General features: G+C 40.5%; 1 pseudogene; it reads left to right on the top strand.

Annotated features, from left to right (window-relative positions):
- On the top strand, nucleotides 1–24,139 carry LOC138090299 (histone-lysine N-methyltransferase SETMAR-like; annotated as a pseudogene).
- The last annotated feature ends 341 nt before the right edge of the window (nucleotides 24,140–24,480 follow it).

Raw genomic sequence — 24,480 nt, 5'->3', positions numbered from 1 at the left:
ATGATAAAAAATACATTTATGAGACATGACAACATACGTTACCTTCACTTGAGCATTACCTCAGAACACACTTTTTTATTTGAGTTCAAAATGGGTCATAAAGCAACAGAGACAACTCCAAACATCAACAATGCATTTTGCCCAGGAACGGTTAATGAACTTGAATAAAAAAGTCGCTCTAATTTGCTCACATCATTTCTATAGTCTCAAGGCTTCCCTCATAGCTCAGCTGGTAAAGAATCTGACTGGTTTAAGTGAGTGAAAGTCGCTCAGTCGTGTCCAACTCTTTGCGACCCCATGGACTATATATACAGTCCATGGAACTGTCCAGGCCAGAATACTGGAGTGGGTATCCATTCCCTTCTCTAGGGGATCTTCCCAACCCAGGGACTGAAACCAGGTCTCCTGCATTGCAGGTGGATTCTTTACCAGCTGAGCCACCAGGGAAGTCCTCTACAGTCTAAAGTAAATCTAAAATAAACAGCAAGTAATAAGTCATTAGCAAAACACAGAAGGCTAGAAACATGCATTAAAATGATGTATAACATAACCACACTTATTTAAGAATACATTTCAATATCAAATGGCAAAATTCCAACAATGCAAAACTGCAATTACCTTTGTACTGACTTAAAAATTAGAAGCCTTACAGCTTGGTATGTTTTTGCTTTCTCTTAAAATGCTCTAGGGGAAACCAGCTACCACATGAGAAGTTTGATTCCTTTGGCACAAATGTACAGTGCAATTTTGGTTCAAGAAGTTTTATAAAGGAGACAAGAGTCTTGAAGATGAGGAATGGAGTGGCTGGCCATCAGAAGTCGACAATGACCAATTGAGAGTAATCATTGAAGCTGATCCTCTTCCAACTACATGACAAGTTGCTGAAGAACTCAGTGTTGACCGTTCTATGGTTATTCGGTATTTGAAGCAAATTGGAAAGGTGAAAAAGCTCGATAACTGAGTGCCTCATGAGCTGACTGCAAAAAAAAAAAAAAATCGTTTTGAAGTGCTCTCTTTTATTCTACACAACAACTATCAACCATTTCTTGATCAGACTGTGATGTGTGACAAAAAGTGGATTTCATATGTCAACCGGTGATGACCAGCTCAGTGGCTGGACCGAGAAGAAGCTCCAAAGCACTTCCCAAAGCAAATTTGCACCAAGAAAAGGTCATGGTCACTGGTAGTCTGCTGCCAGTCTGATCCACTACAGCTTTCTGAATCCTGGTGAAACCATTACCTCTGAGAAGTATGCTCAGCAAATTGACGAGATGCACCAAAAACTGTAATGCCTGCAGCCTGCATTGGTCAACAGAAAGGGCCCGATTCTTCTCCATGACAATGTCCAATGGCATGTCACACAACCAATGCTTCAAAAGTTGAATGAACTGGGCTATGAAGTTTTGCCTCTTCCGCTATTTTCACCTGACCTCTTGCCAACCAACTACCACTTCTTCAAGCATCTTGAGAGCTTTTGGCAGGGAAAACATTTCTACAACCAGCAGGAGGCAGAAAATGCTTTCCAAGAGTTTGTTGAATTCCAAAGCATGAGTTTTTATGCTACAGGAATAAACAAACATTTCTTGTTGGCAAAATGTGATAATCAAAACATAATCAAATATATTTTGATTAATAAAGATGTATTTGAGCCTAGTTATAATGATTTAAAATTCATGGTCCGGAACCACAATTACTTTTGTACCAACCTACTACTTAGCTTCAAAAGTCCCAGAGCTTCATTCCTCTGTGTTCTATTGGTCAATCCAGTCTCTCAACCCAGCCCAGTTTCAAGGGAAGGAAGGGAAAATTCCACTTTTCCATGGGGCAATGACATAAAAAATCAATTCCACTGTATGATGGGGGAATGATATCAGGAGGAAAAAATAAAGGCAACTATCTGGGAAAAAAACTATCACAAAGACTATTCTTTGTACGGTACATGAATTAACTGTTTCAAGACTTTGGGGGATAGTTTCTTACTATATATTAGATGATTTCCTGCAGGAGTTTACATGCCTTCAAGATGGGTGAGGTCCTTGGGAAGGGTGTGTCTAGGTGCTTATTTCCACTTTATTTTGGAAAAATACAAAAATTCACTTTGTAAGGGTGTAAACGGAAGCAAAATTATTTTGAATAAACTTATATCACCTTATCAATTTCAGCATTACAATTGGTTTTTGTTCATTATACTTTTATTAATAAAATATGTTTCTGAAATTATTTGGTGGTAATCATTTCATTAAGGAAGCATAACTCTGAAGTTGACTCCTTACTTATGAAAACTATTAATGTTTGAACACAAAATTTCATCAATACCTGCCAAATGTCCTTGATGTTAAATACTAGTAGTCTCCTAATTATTATTCTGCCTTATATCTATGTCACGAATAGTGAAAGTTGTTCTGTTTTTAAGAAACCAGCAAAGGGGAAAAAAGGGAAAAAAATTAAAGACAAACAAGTATGCTACTTGATGCTACTTTTTAAACTGTAGCATCAAGAGTTCCTGAAACATAATTACAACTTAATCTACACCTAAAAGTTCTTGACAAATTTAAACAATTTTAATTCCTGAGGAAAAGAGTATTTAATCTGCAACATGTATTACACATATTACCACATTTTAAAACTTGCAGTTTCCTAAATTCATATTACCCCAGTTTTACTGGTAAGAAACCAGGTTTACTGAATTTGAGTCATTTGCCCAAGTTGGCATGGCTAAAAAATTGTGGTCTGAGGTCTATGGCTCTCCATTTACTCTGCTGTTTACAACATACATGGACATTCATGATTATCTCAACTTAACACTCCTGTCACTGGGGTTCACAAGAACTGACTCCTATTCCCTGGTTTCCAAACTCTACATTATTTAAGGCTAAAATTTATTCATTTATTCACTCATTTATCAACAAATATTTAGTGCATAGTATTTATGAGATTAAAATAGTTAAGGGAGTTGAAATATTTAAGATGCCTCTCCCTATTTCCTGTCTCCAGAGAATTAAGAAGATGTGCATTCCACAGTTTCTTTTCTGAAATAAACAAAACCCCAAAAGCTCAAGATAGCACCTGAACTTGTTTTCATTTTAATTTTTATGTCAGGTCTGGGCTAAGTTGGACCAAATTTGAGGGAAAACTATTGACTTGCAGTCAGCTGACACATGACTTAGTTAACTTCATTGGCAAATTGCCTCCCTGACTAAGGAAAAGTCAAGGCCTAAAGCAAGGAACAAATTTAAGTCAAAAAAGAACTTGAGGGGAAGAGTTTTCCTTATGCTTCAATGGAAGTTGATGTTGAAATGACAGGTGTAATAAACTAAGAAGAGTAAAATAATAGTTGGGAAGAAGGCTGTATTATTTCTCAATCTTTTCCAACTTTTTAGATTTTTCAGATATACTGTTAGTCTTTACTTGTAAAATTAAGACACATATAACAATACCCAACTCTTAAAGCCCATATTACCTTTCTTTTACAGCTCTGTCAGGATTCTGAGGGGATGCATCTGGGGTTGGGGTATGAGTTGGGGTAGAAGGTGATATTAACGTTTTATTAATGTTAAATGGAACTAAGATATATCTACACAATAAAAATGGCATTTTTGGAAAAAATGACATGGAAAATGCTCATGACATAATGCAAACTAAAACATCAGAAGACAGTATTACATTACAGACTGAGACCAAAGACTAGGGGAAAAAAGACTGGAAAAAAAAATTACCTGTGTTATATCAGGGTGGGCATATTTACTGTGATTTTAACTTTTTCCTAGTACTTTCCTGTGTTTTTAAACTTTCTGTGGGGTCATGTATTAATAGTGACTTTAACAGTCAGAAAAAAAGTTGTAAAGCCAAGTCTTTGGGCTTGAACAACTACATTTCCATTATGTTATGATCTAGTTATATTTTCCTCACTGGCTTGTTGCTCCTTTATCCCACTAATGAATTCTGTGTATTCATAAAATATTACCCAAGAGGAGATGGAAAATGATGAGATATTTTATGTAACATCCCCAGAGAGGAAAGCAAGGAAAAGGAAGAACAAACAGTAAAATCAGAGGAATAACCCAGGCAAAGATTCAGGATTCTTGCATAAATTACCAATTAGCTTCTCTTGAAATTCTAATTTATTCTTTCCTCATTTTCCCTTTCATTTTCCTATATTTTTTCTTTCTCCTTCCTTTCTCAAATATTTCCTTTCTTTTCTCCTTCAAACGTCTGCTTTTTTGGGTAATGGTAATAGTTATAGCTATCTATTATGTGCACTGCAATGTAAGTTTTTAAGGGGCAGGACCAAGGTTCAAATACAGGTCCTCTTGACTCCCAAACTCCACATCATGTTGCCTCCTTATTGTAATCCAAAGGAAGAAATTAATGTTTGATTTATCTTGTTAAAAATAAAGGAAAGTACAGATTGCAGAAAGGCTTGTAATGTTTCCATGTCATTTTGATTTGCATTCAAACAAAAGAAAACCAAACCCAAAGGAATCATAAGTGAAAGTCGCTCAGTCGTGTCCTGTGCTTTGTGACCCAATGGACTATACAATCTATGAAATTCTCCAGGCCAGAATACTGGAGTGGGTAGCCTTTCCCTTCTCCAGGGGATCTTCCCAACCCAGGGATCAAACCCAGGTCTCCTACATTGCAGGTGGATTCTTTACCAGCTGAGTCACAATCATATCGTCCAGCTTTTCAAATGTTAAATGACATGGCAATATACGAAATAAAGATTCAGAAATAATCTTCACAATCAGAATACAAATACAAGCTAGAGAAGCCAAACGCATAAGTTGTTGAAAACAAAGGACTGACCATAAGCCACGGAACATTTACATTTATGTTTCTAAATAGCTCTCCTTCATTATACACTAAGATACAATTCTCATCTTCAGCTGAATTTAAAGTAGGAGAAATTTCTCATTTGTTAGGGTAACAGTGTTGAATCAAAAAGCAAATTTACATTTTGTTAAAAGATAAAGGTGCTTTAAGGCTTCCCTGTACAAATGTGGCAGAGATTCAGCGTCAACAAATCCTCCCCACTCTCTTGTCAATGTTTGTTTCTTCATTAAATTGCAAACAAATTAGCAGCTTTTCTTGTGTTAATATTCTGGCAATGACGACTGGCACTCACTGTGGATTTACTCTTTTGAAAGTCCTCCCATCAAGATTTCTGGAGAAAATAAATTGTGTTGGTTATTACGAAGCTTAATTAGAGCTCAACTGAGTGGCAATTCATATCTAAAGCTTGATTACACATAGCATCTATTGCTTTTGTCTAATAAGTGCTTTTAAAAATAACTTATGAACGTGAAATTCACATAACATAAAAAGAACCATTTTGGAGTGAACAATTCAGTGGCATTTAGCGCAATAACAATGTTGTAAAACCACCACCTCTGTCTAGTTTCAAAACATTTCCATCACTCCAAAGTAAAATCCCTATCCATTAAGCAGTTCCTCCCAATTCCTTCCCCTTCCAAGCCCCTGTCAAGCACCATTCTGTGTTTGATCTCTGGATTTAACAATATGTAATCCTTTGTGTCTGGTTTCTTTCACTCAGTATAATGACTCTGAGGTTCATCCACTTTGCAGCATATATCAATATTTCATTCCTTTTCTTTCTCAGCTTTCAGTTCAGTTCAGTTGCTCAGCTGTGTCTGACTCTTTGTGACCCCATGAATCACAGCATGCCAGGCCTCCCTGTCTATCACCAACTTCCGGAGCTTACTCAAACTCATGTCGATTGAGTTGGTGATGCCATCCAGCCATCTCATCCTCTGTCATCCCCTTCTCCTCCTGCCCCCAATCCCTCCCAGCATCAGTCTTTTCCAATGAGTCAACTCTTCGCATGAGGTGGCCAGAGTACTGGAATTTCGGCTTCAGCATCAGTCCTTCCAATGAACACCCAGGACTGATCTCCTTTAGAATGGACTGGTTGGATCTCCTTGGAGTCCAAGAGACTCTCAAGAGTCTTCTCCAACACCGCAGTTCAAAAGCATCAATTCTTTGGTGCTCAGCGTTTTTCACAGTCCAACTCTCACATCCATACATGACCACTGGAAAAAGCATAGCCCTGACTAGACAGACCTTTGTTGGCAAAGTAATGTCTCTGCTTTTGAATATGCTATCTAGGTTGGTCATAACTTTCCTTCCAAGGAGTAAGTGTCTTTTAATTTCATGGCTGCAATCACCATCTGCAGTGGTTTTGGAGCCCAAAAAGATAAAGTCTGACACTGTTTCCACTGTTTCCCCATCTATTTGCCATGAAGTGATGGCACAAGGTGCCATGATCTTAGTTCTCAGCTTTACTGAGGTATAATTGACAAAACTGAAATATATTTAAAGGGTACAGCATGATGATTTAATATCCATATACATCATAAAAGGATTCCCATAATCAAGGTAATATATCCATCACTCTCATCACATTATATATTTATTTTTTGTCTGTGTGCATGTGAGAACACTTAAGATCTATTATCTTAGCAAATTTAAAATACACAGTACAGTCTAATCAACTATAATCACCATGCTCTATGTTAGACCCACAGAACTTACTCACTTTACAACAAAGTTTGTACTCTTCACCAATCTGTTTTCATTGAAATAATGAAAATACCTGGCATCCACCATTCTATTCTGTTTCTGTGAGTCTGATTTTTTTCTTTGTAATAAAAATGCTCCCTGCTCCCCCCACCCCTCCTAACCTCCCAGTGCAGCTGGGAGCTGGCCAGCTACCCTGGCATGGAACATGCCCAGACACAGAATCCACAACACCACACAAGGGCCAACCTGGAAGAGGTGCCTACCAGGGGACACGCGGGGGCTCAGGATTGCCAGCACCATTAGGTCGGTTCCAAAGAGCACGTCGAGTATAGAGAGACCTGACTAGAACACTGGTGGTCAGGAAGCAGGCAAGGAAGTTGGTGGCACAGACCAGCACTACCAAGTCCTAGGCCAGGCACCCACAGAGCAAGCAGAACTAGCTCTGCACAACAGCAACACGTCCTTGATCAAAGCGTTGGGGGTGGCCAGGAGGCGGGTAGGACTGGTAGAGAACTGCTGAAGACCCTGATGCTGGGAAAGATTGAAGGTGGGAGGGGAAGGGGATGACAGAGGATGAGATGGTTGGATGGCATCACCGACTCAATGGACATGAGTTTGAGCAAGCTCCGGGAGTTGGTGATGGATAGCAAGGCCTGGCATGCTGCAGTCCCTGCGGTTGCAGAGTTGGACACGACTGAGAGACTGAGCTGAACTGAACCAAAGGTCCACAAGGTCTGGGCTGGGGGTGATGCCTGCTGCTTGGCTGGATGGCTCCCGCAGAGGTAGGCCTCCACCTTCAACTCCGGGGGCTCCCACCCGCAGCTCAGGCCCTGGGCCCCTGGATACAGCTGATAGTCACCACAACAGCAGCAGGAGACCACGGAAGGGGGCCCGCTTAGGCCTTTGCCCTGGCCAGCTGCCTCCACAGGGTCACCACCAGCAGGCCCAGCGCCGCAGACACAGAGAGGTAGGAGCTGAGACTCCAAATCACGGGAAGGTCTTTTACCACCAAAGGCGACTCCACCGAAACCCCGTTGACGGCAGCCCATGCTGCTGCTGCTGCTAAGTCACATCAGTCGTGTCCGACTCTGTGCGACCCCAAAGAGGGAAGCCCACCAGATTCCCCCGTCCCTGGGATTCTCCAGGCAAGAACACTGGAGTGGGTTGCCATCTCCTTCTCCAATGCATGAAAGTGAAAAGTGAAAGTGAAGTCGCTCAGTCGTGTCCGACTCTTCACGACCGCATGGACTGCAGCCTACCAGGCTCCTCCGTCCATGGAATTTTCCAGGCAAGAGTACCGGAGTGGGGGTGCCATTGCCTTCTCCGTGAACAGGTGCCAAAGAGGTAGGTCGGTACTAGACGGCCCAGCGGGGGTGCTGCTATTCAGTCTAAGGCTTGAGGCCTTCGGGACGGGCAAAAGTCACTGCCATCTCTTCATTCCCCACTTACGGCCAAATAAGATGCTTTGGCTCTTCTGGGAACCTAAGACCAGTACAAGAAGCACCGACAGCCTGTGCTAGGGTCACCCCACTGCAAGGCTGGCAGGCAGGGGGCGCAGGAAGGCGCCACAGCTCCATGGGAAGATGACGAAAGAGGAAGGTAGTTTCTGGGTCTGAGCTGCCAAGACTGCCACCACCACACTCACCACCACGTCCCGGGGCGAAGACTCCAGTACAGAGCCGCACCTCAGAACCCACACAGACGTCTCTGGCTTCCGACTTCCGGGATATCCGAGAAAGCCAGGCCAAGTCGGGCCTGGGGGCGTGGCCGCTACTGGCACCGCCCCTCGACGTGTCAGGGGGCGGTGCAGAGCCTTCTCTGCTCCCATCAGGCACCGCGTGTTTCCAGACCCGCGGCTTAAGGAGGCACCAGCCACTTCAGAACCCGTGTGGCCAGAAAACGCAGCCAAGCCTGTGCAAGGACCCCAACTCACCGTCCTGAACTCAGGGAAGCCACTGGGTCAGCGCTCCCGGGCATCGTCCAGCGCCCTTGTGAGTTTGAGTTTTGTTTTTTTTTTTTTTTAAGATTCACATATAAGTAATATCATGCCTTGTCAAAAATTAATTGCCCATGTATCTGTGGGTTTATTTCTGGGCTCTCTATTATGTTTCACTAATCTATGCTAATAGTACTATTTGGGTTACTGGAACTTTGTAACGGCTTTTGAAATCAGGCCCTGTCATGCCTCTAGCATTGTTCTTCTTTTTCAAGATCGTTTTATCCATTTGGGGTAATTTGTGGTTCCATGCTAGTAGTAGGATTGTTTGCTCTGTTTCTGTGAAAAATTCTACTGGAATTTTGCTAAGGATTGAATTAAATCTGTAGATCATTTTCAATAGTAAGAATTTTAGCAGCATTAATTTTCCCCATCCATGAGCACTAAGTGTCTTTTCTTTTATTTGTGTCTTTTTCAATTTCTTTTGTCAGTGCTTTAGAGTTTTCAGTGTATAGATCTTTCACTTCCTTAGTTGAATTTATTCCCAAGTATTTTATTTTTGATGCTGTTTGTAAATGAGATTGTTTTTCGAATTTCTTTCCCATAGTTTGTTGTTAATGTTTAAAAAATGTGACTGATTTTTATATATTGACTTTCTATCCTACAACTTCACTGAATTTATTAGTTTCAAACAGATTTTTTTTGAGGGGGGAATAGAGACTTTACATTTTTTCCATGTCTGCTAGTAACATATGCACTCAAATTCCTTCTAGAAAAAATCTGGGAGATGGAGGTTTTTTTCTGCTTCCCCTGGGCTGAGCCTGGGGGATAGCTTTGAGAAATACTTGCACACCCATTTAAAAACTGCTCTATGTTTACTATAGTCCTGTGGGACTGGTGCAAACTCCATTGGCTCTCAGAGGTATATGATTTGGGAACCTTTGGGTGGCAACCTTAAAAGTTGAAGTGATACATTTGTAGTCCAAGCCCTTCACTCCTTAGGGAGAAGCTGGACTTTGGAGCTTCACTCCTGATTGCAGAGGTGGGGCTGGAGGTGGGGTTTATGGTGAGATTGTTTTTAGCCTTTTTCACCTGCTTCAATGTGGATAATTTTTTTTGTCATCTGAAATGGAAGGGTCACTCAACTAGTTTCTGGATTTCTCTCAGAGAGAGCTGCTCTGTGCATAGCTGTAAATTTATCTGTGGAAGGAGGGAAATTCAGGATCAGGCTATGTCTCCACCTTGGTGATGTGACACCACAATTATCCCTTCATTCCTTTTTATGGCTTAATAATATTTCATTGTGTGCTTCTACCAAGGTTTGTTTATTTACTCATTTGTTGGTGAACATTTGGGCTGATTCCACTTTTTGGCTATTGTGAATAGTGAAGCTCTAATAAGTGTTTTTAAGCATTTTTTTAAAAAAATCAAAACTGTATAAACACATAGTTTGAAAGTCAGATAGTGGCACGAGGCCTCTTATGAAAAGTAGCAGTTCCCTGAAGAGTCCTCCCACCACTTTGGTGCTGAGTTTCTTTGCTCCCTAAAAGTTGGCAGGAATAGGAACTACTCACCACTTTGTGTGATCTTTGGAAATTGTTCTGCTCCTTTCTGTTAGTTCTTTCCTTGGCCTTAGACACATGTGCCAGCCAGTGCTCAGCCTGCAGGGTCTCCAGGGTTCAGGTGCCCTCTCTCCATATAGTGCCTCCTCTCCTGGTCTTGACCCTGCAAATTCTAACCATCTAGGCCTCCCCCAACTCAGTCTCTTCTCCTCAACTTTGGGCTCTGTTTAGCATACCTCCCCTTTCCTTGCAGCCTGAAAAGTGCCTGAGTCTGGTCCATCTGTATGGCTCATAGATACCATGGGAGGTGGTGAGGTAAATGCTTTTATATAGCAGAACCTTCCTGTATCTCCTGACATGTCAAATTATAATCTGAGAATAAAATGTAGAATTTATGTCCTCTTGTGAAAGTGGCTCAGTTGTGTCTGACTCTTTGAGACCCCACGGACTACACAGTCTATGAAATTCTCCATGCCAGAATACTGGAGTGGGTAGCCTTTTCTTTCTCCAGGGGATCTTCCCAACCCAGGAATCAAACCCAGGTCTCCCTCATTGCAGGCGAATTCTTTACCAATTGAGGTATCAGGGAAGCCCCTGATATGTCCTCTTAGGAGTATGTTAACTGTCAATCTTAAGTGGAGGAGTTAAGGAAGCACCTGTTAGCATTGTAAAACCTTCTTTCAAATTGTCTTACCCCATTCTTGTGTATGTCCAAGAATTTTTACAAGGTAAAGTAGAAAGGTACTTCACCAATCATTTTGCAAGAATAGCAATAGTTATCACTTTCAGTTCAGTCACTCAGTCGTGTCCGACTCTCTGTGACGCCATGAATTGCAGCACGCCAGACCTCCTTGTCCATCACAAACTCCCAGAGTTCGCTCAAACTCATGTCCTAGTCAGTGATGCCATCCAGCCATCTCATCCTCTTTCGTCCCCTTCTCCTCCTGCTTCCAATCCCTCCCAGCATCAGAGTTTTCCAGTGAGTCAACTCTTTGCATGAGGTGGCCAAAGTACTGGAGTTTCAGCTTTAGCATCATTCCTTCCAAAGAACAGCCAGGACTGATCTCTTTTAGAATGGACTGGTTGGATCTCCTTGCAGTCCAGGGGACTCTCAAGAGTCTTCTCCAACACCACAGTTCAAAAGCATCAATTCTTTGCCTCTCAGCTTGCTTCACAGTCCAACTCTCACATCCATACATGACCACTGGAAAAAACGTAGCCTTTACTAGATGGACCTTTGTTGGCAAAGTATTGTCTCTGCTTTTCAATATGCTATCTAGGTTGGTCATAACTTTTCTTCCAAGGAGTAAGCATATTTTAATTTCATGGCTGCAATCACAATCTGCAGTGATTTTGGAGCCCAAAAAAATAAAGTCTGACACTGTTTCCCCGTCTATTTCCCATGAAGTGATGGGACCAGATGCCATGATCTTTGTTTTCTGAATGTTGAGCTTTAAGCCAACTTTTTCACTCTCCTCTTTCACTCTTATCAAGAGGCTTTTTAGTTCCTCTTCACTTTCTGCCATAAGGATGGTATCATCTGCATATCTGAGGTTATTGATATTTCTCCTGGCAATTTGATTCCAGCTTGTGCTTCTTTCTGTCCAGCATTTCTCATCAGGTACTCTGCATATAAGCTAAATAAGCAGGATGACAATATGTAGCCTTGACATACTCCTTTTCCTATTTGGAACCAGTCTGTTGTTCCATGTCCAGTTCTAACTGTTGCTTCCTGACCTGCATATAGGTTTCTCAAGAGGCAGGTCAGGTGGTCTGGTATTCCCATCTCTTTCAGAATTTTCCATAGTTTATTGTGATCCACACAGTCAAAAGCTTTGGCATAGTCAATAAAGCAGAAATAGATGTTTTTCTGGAAATTTCTTGCTTTTTCCATGATCCGGTGGATGTTGGTAGTTTGATCTTATCACTTTATCCAATGCTTTTCCTAATGAAATTTCTTATATTCTAACACTTCAAATATCAGATTGAAGTGAAAGTGAAAGTTTCTCAGTCGTGTCTGAGTCTTTGCAACCCCATGGACTGTCCATGGAGTTCTCTAGGCCAGAATACTGGAAAGCCTCTCCCTTCTCCAGTGGATCTTCCCAACCAGGGATCAAACCCAGGTCTCCTGCATTGCAGGTGGTTTCTTAACCAGCTCAGCCACAAGGGAAGCCCCCAAATACTAGAGTGGGTAGCCCATCCCTTCTCCAGCAGATTAAGCCATTGCTAATTGAGTAACCCTGAGACTCTTTTGCCTGAAGGAGTGTTATGAACTGCCAGGGAGATGCAGTTTTGCATATCAGTTTGTAGCAGCTCAACTCTTATTGACCTTTGACTCTTTCTGGTCCTTGAATTAAACATAAAGATAAAACTTATGACTCATCTTGATTTTAAATTTTGGATCCTACTAGGAGCAAATTTTAAGATAAACATTGCATTTTAATTTGCTTATTTTTCTGAAGTGGCTGAATTGAACATTTCAGATTTTAGAACCCATAATTCATTTCTCTGTGTTTCAAACAGAAAAATGAGCGGGGGGGGGGGTGGGGGGAAAGTCTTTGTTATTTTAGCTCTCTGTATTATCTAACATGTCCAGTGAGATCATTTTGAAAAGGTTAACTGACTTGGAAATTTACAAGATGTTCTTAGTTTCATGTCCTATTCAGTTCTCCCAGGAGAGGATCTGGGAGCCACTGCCCCTGTTAGCCATCAATATATCTGACCTGTGGAACCATTCAAGTAAAACAGTACTGAAGGAAAGGGGAAAGAGTAATAAAGGTAAATAATACCTATCTAGAGTTATGGCAAACACAGGAAAAAAAAAATAATGTGATTCCTATATATATGATGTTTTTAGTAAGAAACTATAAATCAGAGAGATGTAAACATTAGAGAACAATATAAAATAATATATAATTAAGAGCTCAGTCATGTGGTGTAAGTTGTAAACACTAGAAAGATTCAGAGAAAGCCGACATTGGGGTGGATTTAGAGGAAGTGAGACAGGCAACAGAACATTCTGAGAGTTTATCGTTGAAGGGAAGTTAGAATTCATTCAGAAACCAAGAAGAGGGAGGGCATGCTGTCTAGATGGAGCAGCACCCAGCAAAGATGAGGAGGTGACAAAGGATTTCCTGCCCAGTAGGAATTGGCTGGATGAAAGTGTGATAGAGAAGATCCATCATATATGGGCAGGGAGTTGAAGAAAAGGCTTTCATGGTGATGGAACCATTAACCCCCCAAAATAGTTGTTTGTGTTGGAAACAATTTTTTCGTAACTGCAAATTTTGTAAAATGTATCTGAGGCTGGAGCGGGTAAGAACAAGTAATGCAGCAGTCCTGGTGGGCTGTGTCCTGGCTTAGGCCCTCACTGGCTCTGTGATCTTGGGAAGATTCCTTGATTTGTTGAGCTTCGAAATCCGTGTAGCCTGCCGTCTGTCTGCTTATCTTACTGTGCTTCCTATTTTCCAACATACACATTGGAAAAGTTGATTTCTGCCTTGGCCCATAAACTTTTGGGGCCAAAAAACTCCATTCTTTATGTCTTTTATCTAGGTTAAACTTTTTAATTAAAAAAAGAATCCTCCCTATTTATCACATGTTGGTGAATCCTAGAGGCCTTTGCAGGTTATATGAGCTCCCTCTTTGCTGGACTCTTGTTTTGAGTCTATAGCATACCCCATTCAATCCCTACTCATAAAGTCTCTCATATTATATATGTACTTCCCTAGTGGCTCAGTGGATAAAAGAATCTGCCTGCAATGCAGGAGACCTGGGTTCGATCCCTGGGTTGGGAAGTACCCTGGAGAAGGAAATGGCAACCCACCCCAGTACTCTTGCCTGGAGAATTCCATGGACAGAGGAGCTTAGTGGGCTACAGTCATGGGATCACAAAGAGTTGGACACGGTTGTGCGACTAACTTTCTTCCTTCTTTTTTTCTATTATGTGATACAGGTGTGTGTGTGTTTGTGTGTCTCAAACGGGGTTACATGGTTTTTATAGCTATGACTTTGACATAATACTGGACTCATAAGAGATGCTCATTCTGCATGTGTCAGTTAATAGGTTAATATTCTGAATTCTTGGTTACTTACTTTGACATTCTTAAGGATTGTTTGGGAAATAGTCACACAGCTGTTTTCCTTCCTAAAACTTTATTAGTAGAACCCTTGAACACTATCTTAACATTTTAATTATATATTAATGTTGACTCTTTATAGAGTGAACTTTAAGAATTGTCACATATTAAAGTAATTGCTATCACATTTCCTAAAATTGTATTATCTCTATAAATGGCTATTCTTAGGCATTTATCACTATATTAAAAAAAAGCTTTTGCTACTAAAACTATCATTATGTAGATGATTATGATCATCTTAGAACTGAGATATAAGACATCTTTATGGAAGTTGAGTGGAACAATACATATTCCTCTTTTAATGTATATTTTTTAAAGATCTACAATATTTTTTGGTTAGTCAGTTCAGTTGCTCAGTTGTGTTGGACACTTTACAACTCCATGGACTGCAGCACCCCAGACTTCCCTGTCCATCACCAACTCCCGGAGCTTGCTCAAAGTCATGTCAATCGAATCGGTGATGCCATCCAACCATCTCATCCTCTGTCATCCCCTTCTTCTCTTGCCTTCAATCTTTCCCACCATCAGAGTCTTTTCCAAAGAGTCAGCTCTTCACATCAGGTGGCCAAAATATTGGAGCTTCAGCTTCAGCATCAGTCATTCCAATGAATATTCAGGACGGATTTCCTTTAGGATTGACTGGTTGGATCTCCTTGCAGTCCAAGAGACTCTCAAGAGTCTTCTCCAACACTATAGTTCAAAAGCATCAATTCTTCGGCGCTCAGCTTTCTTTATGGTCCAACTCTCACATCCATACATGACTCCTGGAAAAACCATAGCTTTGACTAGATGAACCTTTGTCCACAAAGTACTGTCTCTGCTTTTTAATATGCTGTCTAGGTTGGTCATAAATTTTCTTCCAAGGAGCAAGCGTCTTTTAATTTCATGGCAGCACTTACCATCTGCAGTGATTTTGGAGCCAAGAAAATAAAGTCTGTCACTGTTTCCATTGTTTCCCCATATGTTTGCCATGAGGTGATGGGACCAGATGCCATGGTCTTAGTTTTAACCAATTGTTTGACTCTTCTCTTTCACTTTCATCAAGAGGCTGTTTAGTTCTTCTTCACTTTCTGCCATAAGGGTGGTGTCATCTGCGTATCTGAGGTTATTGATATTTCTCCCGGCAATTTGATTCCAGCTTGTGCTTCATCCAGTCTGGCATTTCTCATGATGTACTCTGCATGTAAGTTAAATAAACAGGGTGACAATATGTAGCCTTTACGTACTCCTTTTCCTATTTGGAACCAGTCTATTGTTCCATATCCAGTTCTAACTGTTGCTTCTTGACCTGCATACAGATTTCTCAGGAGACAAGTAAGATGGTCTCATATTTCCATTTCGTGAGGAATTTTCCACAGTTGGTTGTGATCCACACAGTCAAAGGCTTTGGCGTAGTCAATAAAGCAGAAGTAGATGTTTTTCTGCAATTCTCTTGTTTTTTCTGTGATCCAGTGGATGTTGGCAATTTGATCTCTGGTTCCTCTGTCTTTTTTAAATCCAACTTGAGCATCTGGATGTTCTTGGCTCACGTACTGTTGAAGCCTGCCTTGGAGAATTTTGAGCATTACTTTTCAAGCATGTGAGATGAATGCAATTGTGCAGTAGTTTAAACATTCTTTGGCATTGCCTGTCTTTGGGATTGGAATGAAAACTGATCTTTTCCAGCCCTGTGGCCACTGCTGAGTTTTCCAGATTTGCTGGCATATTGAGTGCAGCACTTTCACAGCATCATCTTTTAGGACTTGAATAGCTCAACTGGAATTCCATCACCTCCACTAGCTTTGTTCATAATGATGCTTCCTAAAGCCCACTTGACTTTGGACTACAGGATGTCTGACTTTAGGTGAGTGATCACACCATCATGGTTATCTGGATCATTAAGATCTTTTTTGTATAGTTCTTCTGCCACCTCTTCTCAATATCTTCTGCTTCTGTTAGGTCCATACCATTTCTGTCCTTTATTTTGCCCATCTTTGCATGAACTGTTTCTTTGGTATCTCTAATTTTCTTGAAGAGATCTCTAGTCTTTCTCATTCTGTTGTTTTCCTCTATTTATTTGCATTGATCACTGAGGAAGGTTTTCTTGTCTCTCCTTGCTATTCTTTGGAACTCTGCATTCAGATGGGTATATCTTTCCTTTTCTCCTTTGCCTTTCGCTTCACTTCTTTTCACAGCTATTTGTAAGGCCTCCTCAGACAACCACTACTTTTATTTTTGTAAAAGCAGCTAAATTAAAATAATTTGCTAAATAATGATTTGCTAAACTCTTAAGAAACTTATTAGAATAAATATTGAAAATTATACCCAAATTATTAATGTAGTTTTAATGACAAAGCAAATGGATGCATTTTTTTCATGTAGCATTTTTCTCTTCAAATTTTGTCTATATTGGTGTACGCCAGCATGCTGGTTGCTGCTGCTGCTAAGTTGCTTTAGTCGTGTCCGACTCTGTGCAACCCCATAGACGGCAGCCCACCAGCTTCCCCCATCCTTGGGATTTTCCAGGCAAGAACACTGGAGTGGGTTGCATTTCCTTCTCCAATGTATGAAAGTGAAAAGTGAAAGTGAAGTCACTCAGTCGTCTCCAACTCTTAGCGACCCCATGGACTGCAGCCCTGGACCAGGCTCCTCTGTCTATGGGATTTTCCAGGCAAGAGTACTGGAGTGGGGTGCCATTGCCTCACCTTAGTTAACTCTTTGTGACCCCATGGACTGTAGCCCACCAGGCTCCTCTATCCGTGGGATTCTCTAGGCAACAGTACTGGAATGGGTTGCCCTGCCCTCCTCCCTGGGCCCTTCCAGACCCAGGGTTCAAACCTGTGTCTCTTATGTCTTTAGCATTGACAGGCAGGTTCTTTACCACTAGACTGACCTGGGAAGCCCGTATATATTAGTATGTTTTTATAAATGACTCCAGCAAAAATAAACCTCTTCTGTTCAAAAAGATTGTACTGCTTGTATTTTCTTGGGGGAAAAAACCCAACCCTTTCACATGCTTCTTCAAACTGTACAAGTTATCCGGCTGAGATAACACAGTAAACCAACCAAAAAAATATTTAGTTATTTTTTTGAGAAAGTGATCCATGTATATTACTTAGAAAAGTTAATTAAATTATGAATAATTAATGCATGGGCGTGGTTCATAAGTTAAATGGTTCAAAGAGAGATACAATATAAAACAAATTTTGTACTTATTCTTCTTTACCAGTAATCCAATTTTCTGAGTCATCTGAAATCAATTTTATTATATTCCTTCTAGAAAGAAAATCTATATTTACAGATATATAATTATATACATATTCTTGTTTTCATAGTATACAATACAGTTTTTCTTTTTTTAAACAAAGAATTTATGTTGGAGATTGTACAGTTTCAGAACCTAGTTGTGGTGGCTATTTTTTATGCGTTTTATATATATACGTCTTGAGCTTGGTGGACATATATATATATGTCTTGAGCTTGGTGGACTATAGTCCATGGTGTCACAAATAAGTTGGACACGGCTGAGCATGCACACACATACACACACTTAAACACACATATGTACCAAGGTGTATTTACCCAATCTGCATCAATGGGTTGTCTGCAGCCTTAAACAGTCTTTTGTTCTTGCTCAGCTAAAGCTTTGCACTTACAATGCTGAGTACATGTTGGAGCATTTCTGTAGGACTCATTTGTAGATGTCGAGTTGTTACGACAAAGGAACCATGCTTTTTAAAATTTAGTAGACGCTGACATACTAACAACATAGTTCAGTTCAGTTGCTCAGTCGTGTCCAACTCTTTGCGACCCCATGAATTGCAGCACGCCAGGCCTCCCTGTCCATCAACAACTCCCGGAGTTCACTCAGACTCATGTCCATCGAGTTGGTGATGCCATCCAGCCATCTCATCCTCTGTCGTCCCCTTCTCCTCCTGCCCCCAATCCCTCCCAGCATCAAAGTCTTTTCCAATGAGTCAACTCTTCACATGAGGTGGCCAGAGTACTGGAGTTTCAACCTTAGCATCATTCCTTCCAAAGAAATCCCAGGGCTGATCTCCTTCAGAATGGACTGGTTGGATATCCTTGCAGTCCATGGGACTCTCAAGAGTCTTCTCCAACACCGCAGTTCAAAAGCATCAATTCTTCGGCGCTCAGCGTTCTTCACAGTCCAACTCTCACATCCATACATGACTACTGGAAAAACCATAGCCTTGACTAGACGGACCTTAGTCGGCAAAGTAGTGTCTCTGCTTTTGAATATGCAGTCTAGGTTGATCATAGCTTTCCTTCCAAGGAGTAAGCGTCTTTTAATTTCATGGGTGCAGTCACCATCTGCAGTGATTTTGGAGCCCCCAAAATAAAGTCTTACACTGTTTCCAGTGTTTCCCCATCTATTTCCCATGAAGTGATGGGACCGGATGCCATGATCTTCGTTTTCTGAATGTTGAGCTTTAAGCCAGATTTTTCACTCTCCTCTTTCACTTTCATCAAGAGGCTCCTTAGTTCCTCTTCACTTTCTGCCATAAGGGTGGTGTCATCTGCATATCTGAGGTTATTGATATATCTCCCGGCAATCTTGATTCCAGCTTGTGCTTCTTCCAGTCCAGCGTTTCTCATGACGTACTCTGCATATAAGTTAAATAAGCAGGGTGACAATATACAGCCTTGACGCACTCCTTTTCCTATTTGGAACCAGTCTGTTGTTCCATGTCCAGTTCTAACTGTTGCTTCCTGACCTGCATACAGATTTCTCAAGAGGCAGGTCAGGTGGTCTGGTATTCCCATCTCTCTCAGAATTTTCCACAGTTTATTGTGATCCACACAGTCAAAGGCTTTGGCATAGCCAGTAAAGCAGAAATATATGTTTTTCTGGAACTCTCTTGCTTTTTCTATGATCCAGTGGATGTTGGCAATTTGATCTCTGGTTCCTCTTCCTTTTCTAAAACCAGCTTGAACATCAGGAATTTCACGGTTCACGTATTGTTGAAGCCTGCCTTGGAGAATTTTGAACATTACTTTATTAGTGTGTGAGATGAATACAATTGTGTGGTAGTTTGAGCATTCTTTGGCGTTGCCTTTCTTTGGGATTGGAATGAAAACTGACCTTTTCCAGTCCTGTGGCCACTGCTGAGTTTTCCAAACTTGCTGGCATATTGAGTGCAGCACTTTCACAGCATCATCTTTCAGGATTTGAAATAGCTCCACTGGAATTCCATCACCTCCAGTAGCTTAGTTTGTATTGATGCTTTCTAAGGCCCACTTGACTTCACATTCCAGGATGTCTGGCTCTAGATGAGTGATCACACCATCGTGATTATCTGGGTCGTGAAGATCTTTTTGTACAGTTCTTCTGTGTATTCTTGCCACCTCTTCTTAATATCTTCTGCTTCTGTTAGGTCCAGACCATTTCTGTCCCTTATCGAGCCCATCTTTGCATGAAATGTTCCCTTGGTATCTCTAATTTTCTTGAAGAGATCTCTAGTCTTTCCCATTCTGTTGTTTTCCTCACTTCTTTGCATTGATTGCTGAAGAAGGCTTTCTTATCTCTTCTTGCTATTTTTTGGAACTCTGCATTCAGATGCTTATATCTTTCCTTTTCTCCTTTGCTTCTCACTTCTCTTCTTTCCACAGCTATTTGTAAGGCCTCCCCAGACAGCCATTTTTCTTTTTTGCATTTCTTTTCCATGGGGATGGTCTTGATCCCTGTCTCCTGTACAATGTCACGAACCTCATTCCATAGTTCATCAGGCACTCTATCAGATCCAGGCCCTTAAATCTATTTCTCACTTCCACTGTATAATCATAAGGGATTTGATTTTGGTCATACCTGAATGGTCTAGCGGTTTTCCCTTCTTTCTTCAGTCTAAGTCTGAATTTGGCAATAAGGAGTTCATGATCTGAGCCACTGTCAGCTCCTGGTCTTGTTTTTGCTGACTGTATAGAGCTTCTCCATCTTTGGCTGCAGAGAATATAATCCATCTGATTTTGGTGTTGACCATCTGGTGATGTCCATGTGTAGAGTCTTCTCTTGTGTTGTTGGAAGAGGGTGTTTGCTATGACCAGTGCATTTTCTTGGCAAAACTCTATTAGCCTTTGCCCTGCTTCATTCTGTATTCCAAGGCCAAATTTGCCTGTTACTCCAGGTGTTTCTTGACTTCCTACTTTTGCATTCCAGTCCCCTATAATGAAAAGGACATCTTTTTTGGGTGTTAGTTCTACAAGGTCTTGTAGGTCTTCATAGAACCGTTCAACTTCAGCTTCTTCAGTGTTACTGGTTGGGGCATAGACTTGGATTACGGTGATATTGAATGGTTTGCTTTGAAAACGAACAAGGATCATTCTGTCGTTTTTGAGATTGTATCCAAGTACTGCATTTTGGACTCTTTTGTTGACCATGATGGCTACTCCATGTCTTCTGAGGGATTCCTGCCCACAGTAGTAGATATAATGGTCATCTGAGTTAAATTCACCCATTCCAGTCCATTTTAGTTTGCTGATTTCTAGAATATCAACGTTCACTCTTGCCATCTCTTGTTTGACCACTTCCAATTTGCCTTGATTCAGGGACCTGACATTCACTAACAACATAAAGTAGCACTAATTTCACACCAGTTAAGAGATTAGGGACTGTTTATCCCTACCCTTACCAAAAAGTATGAGACTTTTTGATTTTTGGAATTTTGTTTAATAAGGTGATACATAAGAAAATACCAGGTATCTTATCATTTTATTTAGAATTTCTTTTTTTATGCATGAAGTTCAGTATCTTTTAAAATGTTGACAGCCATTTCTGTTATACTGTGAATCATCTGTTTATATCTTCTGATCATTTTTTTCTGTTAATCTGTTGGTCTTAATAGGAATTCATTATATATTAATGGTTAATGACATATTGCTGTAAATATTTGTTTCTGTTTTTTGCACTGAAGAAATTTATTTTCTCTATGTGTTTGAAATATTTAGTCTTTTCTCTTTGTCTTTTGGATTTTGTGTCATACTTCAGTTCAGTTCAGTGGCTCAGTTGTGTCCGACTGTTTGCCACTTCATGGACTGCAGCACGCCAGTCCTCCCTGTCCATCACCAATTCCCGGAGGTTGCCCAAACTCATGTCCATTTAGTTGGTGATGCCATCCAACCATCTCATCCTCTATCATCCCCTTCTCCTCCTGCCTTCAGTCTTTCCCAGCTTCAGGGTCTTTTCCAATGAATTAGTTCTTCACATCTGTTGGCCAAACTTAGAAAGGCCTTTTATACCTTAAGATGAAAGATAAAATATTTTTTTTTCCCTTGGTATTTGCTAATGGTTTATGGTTTTATTTTCTTTTCTACTTATATATATATATATATATGTAAAGAATAAAATGGCTTTGCAGTTGGCTCAGTGGTCAAGAATCTGCCTGCTGATTTAGGAGCTGTAAGAGAAGTGGGTTCCATTCCTGGGTCAGGAATATTCCCTGGAGAAGGAAATGGCAAACCACTCCAGTATTCATGTCTGAAAAATCCTCTGGACAGAGGAGCCTGGCAGGCTACAGTCCATGGGGCCACAGAATCAGACATGATTGAGCATGAGTAAAGAATGGAAGAGGAATGAAGTAGTTTTTCCTATAAGGCTACCCTGTTGATACAGCACTATTTATTGAATAATAAATTTATCCAGTAATCAGTCATTATTTTTGGGAATAGAAAGACACAAAGACTGCAATGTATTTGCCCCTATTTCTGGATCCTTTGTTCTGATCCATTGATTATTGTACCTTTAAAATAGACTTCAATATCTGGTGGGTCTACCGTGTCTAGTCATCATTTCTCTTTAAATTTTTTCAGAATATTTTTTGTTCCCCCCCTCCATGGGAATTTTGGAATCAGCTTGCTTATATAAAAAGTAACTCCCATTTTGTTTTATAAATAGTTGCAATGGTAATAAACATTTATTTAGGGAAAACTGGCATCTTGGTAACAATGAATTTTCCTATCTGATAATAGCATAGTATGTTTTCCCACTTTCCAAGGTCTAATGTATCTCTCAGTCACATTTAAAACATTTCTGCATAGAAAGTTTTCATACTTAGACTAAGTTTATTTTTAGATATTTGATATTTTTGATACTGTTTTGAGTGTCTTCTCCTCTAGTGTGTGCCTAGTGGTTTTGCCTGTCATTTGAATTAATTTTGAACTCGATCCTCTTTTGAATTCTCATATTTTTGCAGTATAATAGTTTTCTAGTGAATTCTCTTGGATTTTCCAGGTTTATGATGATCTCATCTTGAAAAAAATGTACATGTTACTGATCTCTGGTGACTTTGGTCTGAATCGGCTTGAAGCAAGGTTCTTGGCCAGAGGTCAAGGTCGGGCAGAGGTAGGGAGAGCAGTGAGCCACTAGACCACTAGGGACCGTGGTCAGTGGCGAGACCCTGGCCTGTCAGCTGTATAGAAATGGATTTCCACAGAGAGATGGAAAGTAGTGAAACAAGAAAGTGTTTATTAGGAGGAAAAGAGTATGTATGCACAGACACATGGGTAGGCTCAGAGAGTCATGCCCTTATGACAGTTTGAATCACATTTATGGGGCATTTCTTCTGGGTTTCCTTTGGCCAGTCATCTTGCTTTGCCTGATTCTGAGTCCGTATTTGGTGTATCTCAGGGTCCTCCCATGTGTGCACATGTATCTCTTAGCCAAGATGGATTCTAGTGATGAGGCCTATGGGTAGTCCACCTCACTTACTATGAGGTGACGCCCCCTTCCTTTTGACCTCCAAGGAGCCCTTCTGTGCATGTGTAGTCAGAGAGCCTGACTTATTTCTTTCTGTTCATTATTTGCCTTGGTTAGTAGGTTGAGAACTCTGCTAGTCAGTTGTGGCAATAGTTAACAAGCTAAGACTTATCCTTGATCTAATGAAAATTGTTGTTGTTGTTCAGTAGCTAAGTCATGTGTGACTCTGTGACCCCGTGGACTACAACTCACCAGGCTTCCCAGTCGTTCACCATCTCCTGGAGTTTGTTCAAACTCATGTCCATTGTTTTGATGATGCCATTCAACCATCTCATCCTCTGTCACCCCTTTCTCCTGCCCTTAGTCTTTCCCAGCATCAGGGTCTTTTCCAAATGAGTTGACTGTTTGTATCAGAGAATAAAAATTATCGTACTGCTTTTGACTCTTCTAGAAAGCAATTCATTTCATCTATGTTTTCTTATTTGTTTGCACATAACTGAGAAGTCTGCTTTGATTTGTGTTGCTATTTTTGTGATTTCTTTCTCTTATCTTTATTAATTTGCTATTTATATGCAAAGAGCCACCTACTAAAACTGAAAGTTCAGGTTTACTGGAAATAGGCATCTGCTGGGCTGGCTTTTATAGTCATGACTTTATTTATGGCACCTGGAGATTTGTTACTTTCTTACAAGCTCAGCAATGCATTTAAAAGTGTTTAAACTCTCTTATCTAGCATTTCCAGATGTTTTATGGCCCATGGCTTTCAATCTGCTGTTAATGGAAATCCTATGTGTTTTTAAAAGTTACCAATATTTGTTTTTAGGAAGTGCTTTTCTTCAGCTACTCTTATCCCTTTGTCTCTTACTATATTTCTTTCATTCTTTTTCATTTTTGTTATTATTTCCATTTCATAAATGGTGGATTTTGTTTTGCAAATACAATTTGTTTGCTGAATATACTGGAATTGAAACATAATTAGAGAACCACAGAAAGTACAATGCTTCATTTGCTACCTATTGTTAATGAATTGAAGTTGTCTTTTGAAAGAATTCAGAAGAAATTGGCGATGAGAACACCAGGTTCTAAGACGCCCTCAGCCAACGCATGTGGGTGCAGAATTTCAAATCATTTAAGTGAAACTCTTAACAACCAGTACTTTCACAAACCCTAAAATATCTGTGGTCTCCCTCATGGCATTTTTCAGGTAGATCGTTGCATCCTTGAACATGTTGGGTCAACGGCCCACAGAACAGTGGGTGAGGAATTCTAATGGATGATCTTTCCAGTCCCTCCTAGTTCTGACACAAATGCTCCCACACACTACCTCTTGGCCTGGCTGTCACCCTAAATATCCCTTTGATGGCATTATTGGTCTGCCTGCCTTGCATTGGGTCTGAATATAATCAGGACTCATTATTCATAAAACCGCCTGAACACTCTTGCTCATTTTGTGGGGCTCCTGGGAAACATTTCTGGAGTTAAGCAGGGATGAAGAGAAACGCTAAAGCATTTCTTTTGTAGGATTTTAAATGCTGAGTTCAGTTTTCAATTTCTTTGCTGTCTAATTTGTTAAATAGAAAATACACAGAAAGGCTCGTACGTAATAGTGCC

Source organism: Capricornis sumatraensis, chromosome 14 (assembly GCF_032405125.1).
Source record: "Capricornis sumatraensis isolate serow.1 chromosome 14, serow.2, whole genome shotgun sequence".
Taxonomy (NCBI): domain Eukaryota; kingdom Metazoa; phylum Chordata; class Mammalia; order Artiodactyla; family Bovidae; genus Capricornis; species Capricornis sumatraensis.
This window is presented reverse-complemented; position numbering and strand designations above follow the sequence as displayed.